Raw genomic sequence first — 19,829 nt, forward strand, 5'->3', positions numbered from 1 at the left:
ACCATCAACCAATTATTTCATGGCATCCAAAAATTTCACATTTGCAAAGACCTTTGCTATTGACATATCCTTTTCGCCAAGACACTCATTTTATTCTCAAAAAAAATCCATCTCAAGCCTGTAATCCCAGCACTTTGAGAGGCCGAGGCAGGCGGATCACAAGGTCAGGAGATCAAGACCATACTGGCTAACATGGTGAAACCCTATCTCTACTAAAAATACAAAAATTTAGCTGGGCATGGTGGCGGGAGCCTGCAGTCCCAGCAACCCGGGAAGCTGAGACAGAAGAAAGGCGTGAACCTGGGAGGCGGAGCTTGCAGTGAGCCGAGATTGCGCCACTGCACTCCAGCCTGGGGGACAGAGCGAGAATCCTTTTCAAAAAAAAAAGGAAAAAAAAAATCCCTAAGTTTGTTTGGGCATATGTTTTTATTCCCCTTTTAGAGATGAGAAAGCTAAGATTCTCCAAGTACAGTAGCAGAGACTGGACTAGACTCTGTGACTGTTTTCTTTCTCCTCATGATGTCTTTCATGCACATGCCCAAATTAAATTAGTTCCAGGAGTGATCATTACAACAGAAGGAAGGTTTAAAAACTAGTCAGTAATTTTGAATATCTACAGGAAGTAATAGTCCTAGCACTCAAAGTATTAGAACTGCTCATTTTTTCTTAAACATATATCTTATATACATGCTAATATTTGACCTATGCTTGTAATTATTTAGTGATCATAGCAAGTAAATTATTACTTTTGATTTTAATTGAAAAAAATCTTGTTGAATAGCAATATGATTTTTCAGCTCAATAAAGGCTGAAATATCTAGCCTCAGGCTTCTCTGTGTGTATATGTGTGTGTGGGTGTGTGTGGCAGGTTGGGGATGCTCTGAGATTACCAAATATAATAATAATTATAATAGTAATTATAGTTATAATGAATATTATAATAGTGAGTTAGAAAATTATTTTCTCCTAACAAATCAATGAGTGAAAAGAAAGTCTATGTGAATATGAACTATGTGTTAAGTTGTTAGACTACAGTGACAGCTGAAGAAGAATTTACATAACACTATTATCAAAAGCCATTTTCTTCCACAGAAAGTTGTATAGAGGTCTACCAAGTCTCGCCAAGAACAGCAGTTTCTAAAGATAAACTTTAGACAACAACCCAGAGTCCCAAATGATTAGGGGACATTTGATAAAGACCAGATAAAATGAAATAAATGATAATCTTTGCCGTAAATCATGAAAACTGGCAAAGAGAAGAACAGCCATGTAGAGAGGCCCTATACCTTAAAGAAACTATTGACAATAACTTTTTCATCTCTAATCTTCCACCCAAGGATTTATACTCAGGCAAGTCTGAGATGTCATCTGGGAAGTTCTGGCTAGCTGCCACTGAAGACTTCTCTCAGGATGAAATGACTATGATGAATTCTCTTCAATCTAAGGTGGGCCTTGTCACTTCATTTTATCTCCCTGCTGCAGACGAATATGTAAAATCAGAAAATGACCTAATGGTTTACAGGTCTTAATGCTGCATTATCATCATTAGCCAAATAGAAATCAGAAAGTTATTTGTCAAGCATAGAAACTGCATTAGTCAGCTTTTGTTGTAATAACAACCCAAAGGCTAAGGAGCATACAACCACCAATAGTTTTTCCTTGCTTAGAAGTCTCAGGTTGGCTGTCGCTCTACTCAGCTCTGTACATCATTCTAGGACCCAGATAAAAGAGTAGACTCTGTCTGGGACTTGTTTTCTTTATGGCAGAGGACAAAAATGGAAGAGTTCATGCTAACCTATGGACTCACATTTAAAACATCTGCTCAGAACTGGTGCTATATCACATTAATTGCTATGCTATTGACCCAACCAAGTCACAAGCCCAAGTCAACCAATGGATGGGAGAAATACCTTTGCCTTCAGGGGAGTACCCAAATCCACATGTATTTATAAGGGACGAAACACACATTTTTATATGTCTCTTATGGAGCAGAAGAAGCATAGCTGGGAACTGTGCTTAGTATTGATTAATTGCCTTCTAGCTCCAAATTCATTATTTTTGCTCTTCACTGTGAAAGTGGATCTGGGCCCTTTAATTTCCCTTTGTCAGTAGGCACTATGTTAAAACTTGCCAGTAGAGGGCAATGGAAAGACATTGTAGAGTACATCATCATTCTTCCTGGCTCCAGTGTGCTTTTCTAGACAGGTTCCTGATATAGCCTGTCTTGTTCCTGACTCCCCTAAAGCAGATGACTTCTCCAGTCTGGCTCTTGGAGCCTGTGTAGCCTTTTCAACGTCTGGCTCCCATAGTTCAGACATCTTCTCCAGCAACTGGTTTTCTCAATGTGTCCAACTTTCCCAGCACCTAGCCTTCGAAATGGAAGCCCTTTCTCCAGCATTATTCGCTGGCAGTGTGGTGGCTTCTAGGGTTTACAGCTAGGTTGCTACTTTGCGCGTAGCTTCTTCAATCCCATCTTCTACAACGTGGCAGTTTCTCTGGTGCCAGGCTCTTGCAGCACATGTAGTTTCTTTAACAACTGACTTGTGCAGTCACCGGTGGCCAGCAGCATCCAATGACCAGCAACTTCCCCTGACTCTCCCCTTGGGCAAAAGATAACTTACCTTGAACAGTTTTCTCCCACACCCTAGACTGTAGATTGCTGGCAAGTTCCAGAAGCCAGAATTCCAAGTTCTGCTGGTGTGGCAACACAGTGACTTCTCTGCCATTCAGTTAACTGTGGTTGCACTCTTTCCAACTAGGTCTGGATCTCAGCCCTGGGGGAGTCTCGTCTTTGGGTGAAATGCAATCAGTTCACCCCTAGAAGGTAGTAGTTGAAATCCCGTATTTTTTAGCATTCTCTTTATTTCTTATAGGCCAATTCCCTATTACTCCAACCTCCTGTTATAGTTAATTCTTTATATTAAACTTCCCATGTTCAAATTACTGTGCAGTTTCTTACTCTCCTGATTGGACCCAGACTGATACAGGAACTATAATATAAGCTATCACAGAGATCTAACAAATGGAATCAAAGAGATGAAACTTGCTGTTTAATGGGATAAATTAGCCTAATATATTCATTTGCACATAGGACAGGGATTCTCAAAGTCTGTTGGTTAAGGCTTCATCTTTCCTGGGCATTCTTGGATGGGTTTTTCTCTTCGTGCATCTCTGTATCTGACCACACTTGATTGCCAGGGTTTTTCTTAAGCTTTATGAAAGCATCAGATTATAGTCAGGCTCTTTAAGCCTCTCTGAGAACAGAATTAATTCTCCTTATTTTTCTCGACTTGATTTTGTGTTGAATTTTAAAGGACATCTAATTTTCTTTCTTTCTCCAAATTCTTGAGCTTAGCCTACTGGCTCCCTCACTTAGGCCAGTATCACATACACATTAGAAAAGACCTATGAAGTACAACATTTTTAAAAGCACCAATTCCTTAAAACTATAATTGCTACCTCTCAGTTCTGATAAGCTTAATAATCTATAACTATGAACTTAATTATCAGAGTATGTGTGAAGTATATACAGAAACACAAGGGTAAAATTTGTATAAGCACTTCTGTTAAATAAAAATATATCATACAAAATCATATAAATTTTTATAATTTAAAATTTATTTTCTGAGAACCAGCACAGCAAATGCAAACCATTTTATTGGGCAAAAAAGAACCTAACTTGCACTTTATTGTTCATTTATTTATTTATTTATTTTTGAGACGGAATTTCACTCTTGTTACCCAGGCTGGAGTGCAATTCTGTGATCTCGGCTCACTGCAACCTCTGCCTGCTGGTTCAAACGATTCTCCTGCCTCAGCCTCCCGAGTAGCTGAGATTACAGGCACCCACCACTATGCCCAGCTAACTTTTCTTTTTTTTTTTTTTTTTTTGTATTTTCAGTAGAGATAAGGTTTCATCATGTTGGTCAGACTGGCCTCGAACTCCTGATCAGGTGATCCACCCACCTTGGCCTCCAAAGTGTTGGGATTATAGGTGTGAGTCACTGCACCCAACCTGTAACTAGCACTTTAAATTAATACGTGAATATATTTTTTGTAGAAGTGTTGGAGACTGAAGCTATTCCTCTCAATCAAAAAATGAGGAAATCAAAGAATTATTTGAGAAAACACATAATGTTTTATTTTCTTGTCTAAAATCTGCTCTAAACTGACTGCTGATGTGGATAATTGATGACAATAAGCTCAACATGAATATACTGAATACAAGGTAGGTGTCTAACACTGGGATACAACTGGGGAAATCTAAGAAATGTTTTTGAAAGAGACACAGAAACAAAGAAAGTCAAATGGAAAACAAGGTTACCTTAAGGCTGTGCCTAAAAAGCCAAGTAGAATCCATGGCTGCTGTAATGTGTGATAAAGTTTAATTGCTGCTTTTGCTTTGCTCTCTTCTAGCCTCTAATTTGATATAATCTCATATCTTACTAGATACCATAGGTTCTCTGTGTTAGCTATAAGGTTCAGAAAAGTAGTTTTTATGTGGTCATTATAACCTCTAAAAATCTTTTCCTGGCCTCTTGCACAGAATTCCAGCTTTTTAATTACACTTAAAATTGTAGATTTATGCTTGTGAATTATGGCATTTACAACCTGAAAGAGACTTTGAAGATGTTCCATTCCTAATGTCTCATTTTACAGATGAGTAAGTTAAGGCCCAGAGAAGGGAAGAGATATATTCTGGGTTATAGAGATGGCGGTGAATCTGAAATCACTAAGGTTTCATAATGCCTACATTAGTGATCTTCATAGTGCCTAAAGTCATGTGGACAAAAAGAGTGAATCTGGTTTGATAACAGAGAGTACTACTTGTAAAAATGAAGACTTGAATAACTTTAACTGAAGGAAAAAGGCTGGCCAGGGGGCTGTCTTCATGCTGTGTGTTATGCTGAGAATGTGTGGCTCCTCGAGATCCCTATTTTTACCTAATTTAGGAACTATTACCCATATATGGCATATTCATCCTGATAAAAACAGAAGCATCTAACTAACACTCGGAGATTCTGAGTGTGTCTCTGTGTATCTTTTAAGCCAATTTTTTTATTTCTTTTTTTTTTTTTTTTTTTTTTGAGGCGGAGTCTCGCTCTGTCGCCCAGGCTGGACTGCAGTGGCCGGATCTCAGCTCACTGCAAGCTCCGCCTCCCGGGTTCACGCCATTCTCCTGCCTCAGCCTCCCGAGTAGCTGGGACTACAGATGCCTGCCACCTCGCCCGGCTAGGTTTTTGTATTTTTTAGTAGAGACGGGGTTTCACCATGTTAGCCAGGATGGTCTCGATCTCCTGACCTTGTGATCTGCCCGTCTCGGCCTCCCAAAGTGCTGGGATTACAGGCTTGAGCCACCGCGCCCGGCCTCTTTCTTTTTTTTTAAGCAAACATTCTTTTCTGTTTGCTTGCTTCCTTATTTGTATATAAAGAAACTTATTTTTAAAATAAGAGAAGTTGTTGCTCACTTCTCTTTGCAAACCATCTGGCAACTTCATTTTCCAATGACATCCAACAAAAGGGAAACAGTAAATACAGTAACAGGAGAAAAAGTAAAGACAGGTCATCTCATCAATGAAAGAACTTATTTACAACCAGATTTGAGCAGTGCTAAATATTATGCTCCAAAAGCATAATTAATAATAATATTGAGGGGAAGTTTCCATCTTTATACTTACTTCTCATTAATTTGAAATTGACATAACTTTTGATTTAATGGGAAATAGAAACAAGCATAAAAAGGAAGTGTAGGTTCATAATGAAGATAATAAGCAGGCTCTGCCAGATGGCACCATCAAAACTTATGGCAGGGCACACACAGAAATCAAGTACTAATTTTCAAATAAAAAGGGATGAATAAATATGTCTTCATCATTTTTATATAATCATTTTTCTATAAGGTTAGAAAATTTCGTATAGATACATCTGGTTGGAATGTGATATTTCTGTTTAGCGCTTTTAAAGAGGCACTTATTCTATCACACTGCATTTGCCATTTTTGCTATCGATAATTGATTTATTATTATTCATCATCTTACTTAAAGAGACTTTGATATGTCTCCTTTCCCTTGGGTCCATTGTGTCATCAGAATTAATTGATTCTTCCGTCTTTATACAACTTATGGATATTAATAGCTAGGCAATTTCACTGGACCATAAATGGTATCCCTGCCATTTCCATGTCTTTTTGTCTTTCTGAAACATCGTATGAATCATGCCCAGAAAAACTTTCAGAAATCAAATTACCACCCTATCATTCCTCTACTCAGATATCCTCCATCAGAAACCACATTCCTATCCACTTACCTATGGGATTGACCTATTGAGTTGAAGCTATCCTCTGTCTAGCCCCAATAAGTCATCCACTAGTTCCCTGAATATACTCTCTATCCTATCCAGTAAATTTTCTATTTCCACAATATACAATTAAGCCATTTCTCAAAATGCTGTCTACTAAATACGAAATCCTTGAGTTTTAAACATTTTACTTTTCAAAGATTTCCAAACACGTTTGAAAAGCATGTTTGGAACCCGGAACCCTGTGTTAAACAAAGTGAAACGGTTCCCCTTTTGCCTGATTTGTTTTAAGAGAGCTTTAGCATGTAGAAAAAGAGTAGGACTCTTTTTCATGAAGGCAATTGCTGGATACAGTGTGTTTATATGCATACACATATTAATATTTATGTATTAAAATCTTTCTATGTATCTAAATTAAAAGCTTCAGAACAATTAAAGGTATGGTTACCATATAATCCAGCAATTCAACTCTTAGGTATACACCCAAGAGAAATAAAACTTATCTACACACAAAACTTGCACGTGAATGTTCACAGTAGCATTAGCCATAATAGCCAAAAGGTGGAGACAACCCAAATGTCCATCAACTGACAAATGGATAAACAGAAAGTGGTATGTCTATACAATGAAATATTATTTGTCCACAAAAAGGAATGAAGTACTGGATGAAACTTAAAAACATTATGCTAAGTGAAAGAAGCCAGTCACAAAACATTGCATATTATAAAATTCCATTTATATAAAAGTTCTCTCTCTATAGAGACAAAGAGTGAATTTGTGGTTGCTTAGGGCTATGGGAGTGATGGGAGTGGAGGGAAGTGATCCTAAAATGTATAGGGATTCTTTTTGACATGATAAAAATTTTCTAAAATCTACTGTAGTAATGATTGCATGTATTTGTGAATATATTGAAAATTCTGAATTTTACAATTTAAATGGATGCAATGTATGGGCTGTGAATTTTATCTCAACAAACCGGTTGCTTAAAATTTCAGAATTGCAGGCACCACATTTGTATCCCTTCTCTATGGCTGTATTATAATTAGCAAATGCTTAATAATTATCTGACACTTTGCAAGAATGAGCTGACAAAAGCCCTTTTACCCAGAATGGCCGCTGGATCAGCATCATTGCAGATCCCAGGAGTCTGCTAGAAATGCAGATTCTCAGGTTGATCCCACACCTGCTGAATCAGAATCTGCATTTTAACAAGATCTAAGGTGATTCATATGCACATTAAGGACTGAACTGTAGTATCTTCTAATTGTTGAGTACACTAAACTTTTACACAGTTATTTTGCTTTCTCATGTTTTAGAGTTTTTTTTTTTTATAGGGATTAAATCAATTCACTTTTAATAAAGACAGCATCTAATGAATTATAATTAACCTAATTTTCCTAGCTGCAGTTTTAATTTGTTTTCCAAAGCTCAGTCAGGCCACCAAAATGTGATGATTATTTAAAATAAAATAAGTGATATAAAAGTAAATAGATCGAGTGATTTAAATACAGAAAAATAAATATAAAATAAATATATTTAAAAATAAATATAAATATGTTATATAGTTATACAGAAAATTTAATTACAAAACATTTGAATGCAGAAAAATAAATATAGATATAAATATATTTTAAAATAAATACAAAAATAAATAGATCAAAGATTTCAATACAGAAGCTTCCAGTTCACTTGTTCAAAGTTATACAACAGATGATTTTAAATCAACTTATTTTCTCACCAGTGAAAAGCAATTTATAAACAATTTTTTTTCTTACTCTTGTCTACATGTTTTGATGGATTACCACAGGGGTCATCTTAGTTATGCTAAAAAATTATTAAATATACATGAAGCAGAGAGAAGACATTTTGTTTGCACATCTCATCTGGATGGTTTATGCTATTGCTGAGACTGCTATAAGATTTGAAGTGTCCCACTTCAGTAAGCTTGTCAGAACTAGAGAACTTGATAACTTAGAAACATGTGTTTGATACAGCATAAAGTATATAATGCATTCCTTTACATGATTATTCTTGTCTCTCCTCTCTCCTGCCCTTCTCCCAGACCTCTCATGCCCACACAGACAGAGAAACCTAGGGCATCTTAGTTCTGCTCTTCTCCCAACCCTGAAATGGGAGCCACTAGGACCCAGTGCCAGTCTGAGACCAAGCAAAGCTAACACCTGTTCCCTTCCTATGTGTGTTCCTAGCCAGCAATGACCTCCTACAGTATGCAGTGCCCTTCAGGGGGTCTATTACTTGAGTGTTTTCAAATGGTTTTATACAACATCAACTGCCTTTCTCATTCTGCGAGATAGACTTAAAAAATCATGTTTGAATGACAATAATTAATTTATAATCAATTACTCCGTGTATTTTGATAAATAATCACAAACGGCTGTGATTTCATACGATGTCAGAGACCTGCTATCTCCCTTACTAAAATGAGAACGACACTTTTTAGAAAAATTCTCCAGATTATTTTCATATATCTTTCCTATTTATAGGAAATGTAAAATATAAGACATTTGTATTTGTAATAATATAAAGAATTCTGTATGTTTACAATATTACTATTCTTAGGAATATACTTTGACCAATGAGATACTCATAGAGAAGATATAAAGCAAAAATACAAATAAATATGCCTACTCTCAGAAGGTTGGGTTTACCAGTAATACATGTAGAATATATGCATCAAATTGCATCCATTCAGACAAACAAAATGAGTGATATCCTTTTATTATGATCTAAATTAAATTCAAGGAAGTACAGTCCTGGCCTATTAACAAACTAAGAATTGGAATTAATAATAAAAACAGAAAATTGACTTGAATTTATGAACTACAGTACATTTTTTTTTTTTTCAGAAATGAGTAGCTTCATTTCTTTCTATGATATCATATGCTGAGGGTGACTGGTCATCAGAAGGCCACTAAAAATACAAACATATGAAAGTCAATAGCAGCAAAATAACAAATCAATTTTAACTGACTTATTTCCTGCTTAAAAATCATACATATGTATTCATAGGCTCCCTTAATAAGTCCTTATTGCAAGAAAAATAAGTCTCCATTATTTAAAAATTGATGAAGGAATTTATTTATTTATTTTTAATTTATTTATTATTATTATACTTTAAGTTGTAGGGTACATGTGCACAATGTGCAGGTTTGTTACATATGTATACTTGTGCCATGTTGGTGTGCTGCACCCATCAACTCGTCATTTACATCAGGTATAACTCCCAATGCAATCCCTCCCCCCTTCCCCCTCCCCATGATAGTCCCCGGTGTGTGATGTTCCCCTTCCCGAGTCCAAGTGAAAACAGTATGGCGATTCCTCAAGGATCTAGAACTAGATGTACCATATGACCCAGCCATCCCATTACTGGGTATATACCCAAAGGATTATAAATTATGCTGCTATAAAGACACATGCACACGTATGTTTATTGCAGCACTTTTCACAATAGCAAAGACTTGGAATCAACCCAAATGTCCATCAGTGACAGACTGGATTAAGAAAATGTGGCACATATACACCATGGAATACTATGCAGCCATAAAAAAGGATGAGTTTGTGTCCTTTGTAGGGACATGGATGCAGCTGGAAACCATCATTCCTAGCAAACTATCACAAGAACAGAAAACCAAACACCGCATGTTCTCACTCATAGGTGGGAACTGAACAATGAGATCACTTGGACTCGGGAAGGAATTTATTATAGTAAGAAAATTAAAAAGTCATTCATCCATAACTACTTTTATGAGAGTAATAGAAAGAAAGATGGATCTTGTAAGGGCAGGAACCAACCCTCTACATTTCAGAAGCCTAAAAAGATCATGCTTTGGAATACAGGATCACACTGATCTTTTGGTGGGTATGATTTTATAATTAAAAAAATACCTAGAAGGTAAACACACATCTGAAGAATTCAAGACAGGATGCATCCATCGGAAAATATTTCTGGGAAATAAATATAATAATACAATCTTTTAAAAATATCGGCTCATTTTTAAGACTCCTAAACAGAGAAACTAAAAAATAATTGTGAATGAAACTAAAAGTTTTATTCTTCAGAATATAAAATACTTTATGCTTCCCAATTTACAGTAAAATTTAAGGACCATGAGCCAAATTTTGGTACAGAGGTATCTTGCTGCTCACCACGTTCAGACACCTTCACACAGCCATTTGCCCTAATTGGCTGCTTCTGCTTCATTGTTTTTGTAATAAGAGTGGCATGGGCTGCTGAGGCAGTAAGAAGCCTTTCGATGTCTTGCATGTCAGCCACAGACCTCTAAGACCTAATTTTTTTTCTTGTCTGCCTCTTTTGGCACTACCTGTAAAAGCCATGACTTTCATAAATCTGCACGTCCCTGATGAAATCTGCTAAGTGAGCCAGCTCATCTTGGGGAATCTATATCAGCTATAGTCTCTTCCAGCTCCTCTCACTTCTAGATACTCTGTTGACTATAGTTAAGTGTTAGCTGAAAGCAGAGGTATTGAAGTGATCACTCAAAATTATTGGGGGAGAAATGGTGGACTTTATTTAAAAGACTGGCTTAAATATAAATAAAGCTGATTTCCATTTTCATAACAGAGTTTCAGATTTGAATTATATGTGTTTTCACTCTAGTCTAAAAGACACATAAATTTAAGAATTCTCTCAGAAATTTCTGCAAGGAATGTCTTGGGAACAGCAGTAGTAGCTTTGTTGTTAAAATCCGAGATGCCTTTCAGCGTCAATCAGGAGACACAAGAGACAGCAGAACAAGTCATACTGGGCAGAACTCCTCTAGGGAATTTTATTAAGGAAATTAAAGAAATGGAAGGTTGGTTGTTCAGTCCCAGGGCTAAGTGATCAGTGTCTGTCCTGGTTCCTTTCAGCCCATGTTGATAAAGATAACCCAGTGGGTTATCTTTTTCTCCTCTTAATTCTGAAAGCACTTTGTTTGTGCCTGCCTTATATTTACTCCTGCTATCTTACGCTATAGCTGTTTGTGTATCCATCTAATCTCCTTTATTGAACTGGAAACTCCTGAGAGAGAAAAAGATAATATTGCACATTTTTAAAAAATCTTCAACAACAAATAACATAGGAGGAAATAAAAAAAACTGGAGAGAAATAAAATTTCCTAAGCATTAGGCAAATATAAAGTGTTACTATTTTGAGGGGATACAATAACAAATTCATGTTGCCAGCCTGAATTTTGAATTAATTGAGATCTAATTCAAAATAGGCATATGGAGACAAAAATATCCATTTTAGTTTTGTTAAAATTAAAACTGGATAATAGAATTTAAGGGTGCAGCAACAATGGGCTTCCTAAAAATGCATGCAGAATTAGACAAACTCTCCCACCTGGTCCCAGGTGTAGACCGAAAACCTGTCTTCCTCATGTGGGGTCCTGGCCTGGTGAAACTTATATTTAAGCAGAGCAGCAGACCAGAATGGTCACTTTTTGCAGGCATTTGCAGGCCCCAAAGAGAAAATATGAATGTGAGCTAAACTCAACAGACCAATTTATTTCCCCAAACTCAGCAGTGAGGTATTTTCACTCCTCTTCTCTTGGGAAGAAGGCAGTGGGAGATGTAGGGTGCAGACAGAGGTCAGGAACGTTACTAATAAACAATCCCTGTTTAGGTGAGCACAAAACAGGGGAAAGAAGGTTTTCCTACCATTGACATGCTTTCAAACTACATCTTATTTGATCTTTCAACTTATATAAGGCTAAGCATTATTATTCTGGTTTTATAGATGAAGGGAAAGCTCATAGATATTAAATAACTTGCTCTAAGTCTCACAGCTAGTAAATGTTAGAGTCAATATTTGAACTGAAAATTTGTGCTCTTTGTTTGACATAGAGCACACTGTAAGGGTCTGATACATGCTTGGTGAATAATAAGAAAAAAAACCTCTGCATACAATTATGAATCAAGTAGATAAATCCCCCACATTTTAAGTGGTTCAAGTCTTTTAAATGTAATTATTCTGTATTGTAAATGTGCTTCTATAGATTCAAAATGGACAATCTTTAGCATATGTGGATAGACTATATTGGATTTTTTCCAAATTATTCTTCATCTGTATAAATTTCAATAGTTGGCAATTCTAATAGTTGACTACTCCAATAGTTGGTTAGCTCTTGGAGGTCAGGTAATTGCTATTACTTTGCATGCTCCATAACAACAATAGAAAGAGGTCCAGAGTTCCTTTATAAGTGGCTATTAAGAGAAGCAACATGCAGAAGTAGAAAAATTCTTCATAATGATTTCAAGTTTTCTTAAAAAACTCAAAATAAATATGCACGTATATATATACATATATATACACACTTGTATATATATACACACACATATATCATATTTTATTCTTCAAGTGCCAACGGACTATATTTGGCACAATACATGTTTTTACTAAGTTGAACAACTACACATTAGTGTGCTGTAAGTGTGGGGAGAATTACTGATTATTTAAGTGTCTCTGAACTCAAAGAAGAAAATAAAATACACAGGCTTAAAGTTAAACAGGAGCAATATAGGTTACACATAAGGAACACTTTCCTGATCACAAGAGTTATTAAACAGACGTCCTCCCTTAGAGATCTCTAATACTAGGGTAAACAACTAGCTGGTTTAGATACCATGCTGCTTGGAGGCAAAGAGCTAGCCTGAGTGAACTCTCAAAGGATATAATATAATTACTTGACTTTCATGTAAAATATCACATAATCATTTTATATTCAGGATGCTTAATGATATTGAAACTCTGTGAAGAAATAACCATATTTTGTACTAATCTGGTATTCTCAAATTACCCAACACAGTGCTGAACACATCATAGTTACCCAATAAATGTTTACTGACCAGACTGATTTTTCAATGAAGAAGAATGACAAATGGGAAAATGGGAACTGGATTCTGTTCTTTGTTTTACAAATAAATTGTCTAGGACTTGGAGGAAATCAGTCAATCTCTCAGGGTCTTAATTTCCCTCCTCTGACAATCATGGCTTCTATGAGTTGAGGGCCTCTCTACCCCCACAGCACTGTGACCCCACAGTCTGACTAGTCTGCATCCGGTTCATGCTGTCCATTAACCATATCAAAAGGAAAGGACACTGGATAACAAATAAGAAAGTTTGGTTTCTGGTGTCATTTTGCTCATCAACTAGCATTGTTAGCTTGCCCAAATTATTTAATTTCCCTGGAATTCCAACTATAGAAGCCTTTTGGAAGCTCAAATATTCTGTAATTCTACCACAGTGGCATGTTGAATTATATTCTCTGTTTATTCACTAACTCATTTGCAATACGATTTAGGAAAAAAAAAATGACCCAAAATATCATTAAAATTACTTTAAAATATTTTAACAATCAATTATTTAAACAATATGCCTTTATCAATGTATAGCATATGTTCACTTATTTCTCTCAAATACAAGAATGTATCTCAAATGTCCAAACAATGTTCACTACCTTTGTAAGTTAATGTATTAAAATGTATAGTAACATTAGTTACCATTTCATTTAGAAAATTTATTTGACACCACAGGATTACCAAGCTTGAATAGCCACACTACTTATGCTGTGGCACCAATAATTTGGACAAGTCATATGAAGAAAATTTTTAGAAAGCTGAAAGTATACCAAAAACCTTTGATTTGCTCCCCAGAAATAAAAAAAAAATGAGATTTTCCCTTTCAAATGACTTATCAGCAAATATTTACACTAATACTGATAACCAAAGAGTTTAACTACTCGAACTTTAAGTGACAATTCCAGCATGATTAGAATCTGTAGATAAGGAAATGAATAACAGACATATTGACTGTATGCTTGTATGCATTTATGTTTGAAAGGATGATGGGTATTCATTCATCCAATAAGCATTTATGGAATTCCCCTATGTGCCAGACAACTGTGAGCTGGGGATGAAAAAGTGATAAGACATGGTTCTTTCCCAGAAGATATCCCCAATCTAATTGACAGTACAAATGTGTAAATAAGTACAGTGCTCTGTAAGAAGTTATGGAACAGAGGTATTAGTGTATATAACATGAAAGGGAAGAGAGTGTAACTAATGGGCCTAGAAATAAGGAACAATAGATTTATAGCTTCCACAAGCACCCCAGATGAATACAGAAGGCTTATATGTGAAATAGCAAAAGAAAAGAATACAACTATATAAATGAGCACACATACAGAAAAGAATCTACAAATTTGAGAAAAATGAGATTTCTAAAACGTAAAGTTAAATGGTTGAAACCTGAAGCAGTATGATCAGAATTACAGAAGAAAGGGATGTTTAGCAACATTCTGACCTCCATCCACTAGATGCCAGTGGCAACTACTCCTCCCCTCAGCTGTGAAAATCGATAGTGTCTCTGAACATTGACAAGTGCGTCTGGGGGACACAATCACCAAGGTTGAGAGCCACTGCCATAAAGAACATATGAGAAACAAAAAGTACTGGCCTATTTCACTCATAGTTGTGGATACAACATCCTAAACAAAATAATAGAGAATTGACTTTAATAGCAAATAAAATGATGATACCAGTCAGATTATTTTCTGAAATGCAATTATAGTTGCATATTTGAAAATCTATAAAAATAATCACTCACGCTAGCAAATGAAAGAAGAAATTTACATCCTTTCAATAGAAAAACATATATACATATACATACGAATATGCACATATATAGATCTATATATAGATCTATGTTTATATATATGTGCGTGTGTGTGTGTGTATGCGTGTGTGTATGAACCAGTAGTTTCCAATGTTTTTGGCACCGGGGACCGGTTTTGTGGAAGACAATTTTTCCACAGACCGGGGTAAGGGGGATGGTTTTAGGATGATTTAGGTGCATTACATTTACTGTGCACTTTATTTCTATTATTATTACATTGTGATAAGTAATGATTATACAACTCAACATAATGTAGAATCAGTGGGAGCCCTGAGCTTGTTTTCCTGCAACTAGACAGTCCCATCTCGGGGTGATGGGAGACAGTGACAGATTATCAAGCATTGGTTCTTGTAAGGAACACACAGTCTAGTTCCCTTGCATGTGCAGTTCACAGTAGAGTTTGCATTTCTATGAGACCTAATACCATGGCTGATCTGACAGGAAGTGGAGCTCAGGTGGTGATGTGAGTGATGGGGAGGAACTGTAAACACAGATGAAGCTTTGCTCACTCACCCGCCACTCACCTCCTGCTGTGTGGCCCAGTTCCTAACTGACCATGGAGCAGCTCTGGTCTGTGGCCCAAGGTTTGGGGATCCTTGACACACACTATGTGCACATTTGAATATCCCCCACAGCATCCAGTGGAAGGCATTTTTTCCCTTCGTTTGTTTATTTAATCTATATCTTGTAAGAATCAATCTGCATGTGAATCAGAAAACATTCTTTAGATTCAGTGCTATGCCTGAAAGAAGGGGATACCAGTGAAATTTAGCTAATCAAGAGCCTTCAAGTTTGTATCTCTTTAGAGGAAAAGTTAAAGAGTAAGATTAACTAACAAGATTGTTTATAAATGTTTAAATTCCATCCACTTAAGGGCAGACTCTAGATTTATTATTTATTTGTTATTTATTATTTTAGAGACAGGGCCTCACTCTGTTGTCCAGGCTGAGTGCAGTGGTGTGATCACAGCTCACTGAAGCCTTGAACTCCTGGACTCAAGTGATTCACCTGCCTCGACCTCCCAAAGTGCTGGGATTATAGGTGTGAGCCACCATGCCCAGCCTAGATTTATTTAAATAGTACAACAAATGCCCATTAAAATGCTGGTCTCTATATTTTAAAAGGCAATTCAAATAAGTTAAATTCAATTTATATTAATGTAAAGTAAAAGCATTTTTAAATGACTATTTAATTCAATGCTGTAGCATTCAACTAAATGGCCTTTGAAACCAACTGACCTCTACTGTTACCAGCCAGTAAATAAACATGAATGACTCATTACTACACTCACATGAATGTTCATTTGCAATGGCTTTAGAATGCACTGGATATCAAAATGATCTCTATTATATTTTATTTAATCATGTACATTAATAAACCTGAGATGACTGTATGTTCAACAATAAAGCAAGCTGAATCTCTAGCAGTACTACCTCTAGCAAATAGTCATTTAAGGAAATGAAAAGAAAAAATGATTCTAACATCAATGAGACTGAGAGAACAGGTTCTTTGCAGGTGAGCTGCTCTACTCCATACCACCATCCCCAGTCCTGGGCAAGTAGGAAGTCAATGTTACCTCATTATATCACACACTGGATTCCTGATTATCATACTCTTGATTCTAAATCTATTGTTCCTTATTTCTAGGCCCATTAGTTACACTCTCTTCCCTTTCATGTTATATACACTAATACCTCTGTTCCATAACTTCTTGCAGAGCACTGTACTTATTTACACATTTGTACTGTCAATTAGATTGGGGATATTTTCTGGGAAAGAATCATGTCTTATCATACGAACACTGATCTTAATTGTATTCAGTTTGTACAAATGGACTCAGCAAAATGAAACCATGGAAATCATTTTTCTAAATACCTTGTCACTTATATGAGTGACCATGAGTAACTAACTTCAGTTAAAATAGGAGATAAATGAAAGTAAATGAACTAGTGGGTGCAAAGTCTAACATGCTTTGTTAGCCTAATAGCTATTATAAAAATAATTATTATACCTAACAATGGCAAATTGCTGTGATAGGTACTTCAAATATATATATAATAATGACAGTGATGATACAGCAATAATAATACTTAGTCAAAGAGAAATACATAGCTTGTTGCCTGTCAGGTGAAGGGAGGGCTCATGGCAAACACTATTCCCATAGTACAGACCATGTTGTCTTCAGTGGTCATCATCCCACTTTTACCTTGAACACGATGCAGTCCTTAACCCTTCTTCTGAGATTGAGTCAGTACCAGGATCACCACTGCCAAATAATTTCATCCAGAAATAGAGATTATTGCACTTGAATGAAAAAAAAAGAGCCTGGGTGAAATTAGAGTTTGCCTTTGTGAATTTACACTTTTCTAGACAGAGGATGCTTCTTGGGATGAACCCTGTCCCAGGAAGGTCCAGACATAGTTGCCTTTAAATATCTTCTGCCAGGTAGCGTGATGCCTCCAGCTTTGTTCTTTTGACTTAGGATTGTCTTGGCAATGCGGGCTCTTTATTGGTTCCATATGAACTTTAAAGCAGTTTTTTCCAATTCTGTGAAGAAACTCATTGGTAGCTTGATGGGGATGGCATTGAATCTATAAATTACCTTGGGCAGTATGGCCATTTTCATGATATTGATTCTTCCTATCCATGAGCATGGTATGTTCTTCCATTTGTTTGTGTCCTCTTTTATTTCAATGAGCAGTGGTTTGTAGTTCTCCTTGAAGAGGTCCTTTACATCCCTTATAAGTTGGATTCCTAGGTATTTTATTCTCTTTGAAGCAATTGTGAATGGAAGTTCATTCACGATTTGGCTCTCTGTTTGTCTGTTACTGGTGTATAAGAATGTTTGTGATTTTTGCACATTTATTTTGTATCCTGAGATTTTGACTTCAAACTATACTACAAGGCTACAGTAACCAAAACAGCATGGTACTGGTACCAAAACAGAGATATAGACCAATGGAACAGAACAGAGTCCTCAGAAATAATACCACACATCTACAGCCATCTGATCTTTGACAAACCTGAGAGAAACAAGAAATGGGGAAAGGATTCCCTATTTAATAAATGGTGCTGGGAAAATTGGCTAGCCATAAGTAGAAAGCTGAAACTGGATCCTATCCTTACTCCTTATATGAAAATTAATTCAAGATGGATTAGAGACTTAAATGTTAGACCTAATACCATAAAAATCCTAGAGGAAAACCTAGGTAGTACCATTCAGGACATAGGCATGGGCAAAGACTTCATGTGTAAAACACCAAAAGCAACGGCAACAAAAGCCAAATTGACAAATGGGATCTAATTAAACTAAAGAGCTTCTGCACAGCAAAAGAAACTACCATCAGAGTGAACAGGCAACCTAAAGAATGGGAGAAAATTTTTGCAATCTACTCATCTGACAAAGGGCTAATATCCAGAACCTACAAAGAACTCAAGCAAATTTATAAGAAAAAAAACAAACAACCCGATCAAAAAGTGGGCAAAGGATATGAACAGACATTTCTCAAAAGAAGACATTCATACAGCCAACAGACACAAGAAAAATGCTCATCATCACTGGCCATCAGAGAAATGCAAATCAAAACCACAATGAGATACCATCTCACACCAGTTAGAATGGAGATCATTCAAAAGTCAGGAAACAACAGGTGCTGGAGAGGATGTGGAGAAATAGGAACACTTTTACACTGTTGGTGGGACTGTAAACTAGTTCAACCATTATGGAAAACAGTATGGCGATTCCTCAAGGATCTAGAACTAGATGTACCATATGACCCAGCCATCCCATTACTGGGTATATACCCAAAGGATTATAAATCATGCTGCTATAAAGACACATGCACACGTATGTTTATTGCGGCACTATTCACAATAGCAAAGTCTTGGAATCAACCCAAATGTCCATCAGTGACAGACTGGATTAAGAAAATGTGGCACATATACACCATGGAATACTATGCAGCCATAAAAAAGGATGAGTTTGTGTCCTTTGTAGAGACATGGATGCAGCTGGAAACCATCATTCTTAGCAAACTATCACAAGAACAGAAAACCAAACACCGCATGTTCTCACTCATAGGTTGGAACTGAATAATGAGATCACCTGGACTCGGGAAGGGGAACATCACATACCGGGGCCTATTATGGGGAGGGGGGAGTGGGGAGGGATTGCATTGGGAGTTATACCTGATGTAAATGACGAGTTGATGGGTACTGACGAGTTGATGGGTGCAGCACACCAACATGGCACAAGTATACATATGTAACAAACCTGCACGTTATGCACATGTACCCTAGAACTTAAAGTATAATAATAATAAAAAGAAAAACAAACAAATAAACAAATAAACAAACAAAAAACATCTTCTGCCTCTCCAGCCCTTCCTATTGCTGCCTGCACAAGCCCTGCTGGGAGGGAATGATAAAGTGAAACTGACACATTTTCCAACCTATTCACACCTACAATTTTGTCTTGCCTTTGGTAGTCTCAATGAAACCTACAGCCCTAACCTTAGGTGTCTTCAGTGGGGATATTTTTTGTTTGTTTTGTTTTCTCTTACCAACTTATTCCTATATGCCCCATCAGGAACTAACTTTGTTAAGGGAAAAAAAAGAATGTAATTTTTTAAGATCAATGATAGAACATTAGAATAAATGCTTTTCAACTGTCATCTTAAAACAAACAAAGATGCCTGACTATATAAAATTTTCAGGCATTTTAGTAATATGGCCAGATAGAAAAAATTCAGAAAGGACAGTTATAAGGCATGGTAATAGTGATTCTTTTAATCTATTATGTTCCCTTTCAGAAATTAAGAGAAGGAAGCAATCT

The 19,829-nt window shown here is 36.4% G+C and overlaps 1 protein-coding gene across 5 annotated transcripts in view; it reads right to left on the reverse strand.

Annotated features, from left to right (window-relative positions):
* Positions 1-19,829, reverse strand: part of LOC103221287 (EGF-like and EMI domain-containing protein 1) — a 476,806-nt gene that overhangs the window by 50,777 nt on the left and 406,200 nt on the right. The window lies entirely within an intron of this gene.

This window comes from Chlorocebus sabaeus, chromosome 15 (genome assembly GCF_047675955.1).
Source record: "Chlorocebus sabaeus isolate Y175 chromosome 15, mChlSab1.0.hap1, whole genome shotgun sequence".
NCBI classification, from domain to species: domain Eukaryota; kingdom Metazoa; phylum Chordata; class Mammalia; order Primates; family Cercopithecidae; genus Chlorocebus; species Chlorocebus sabaeus.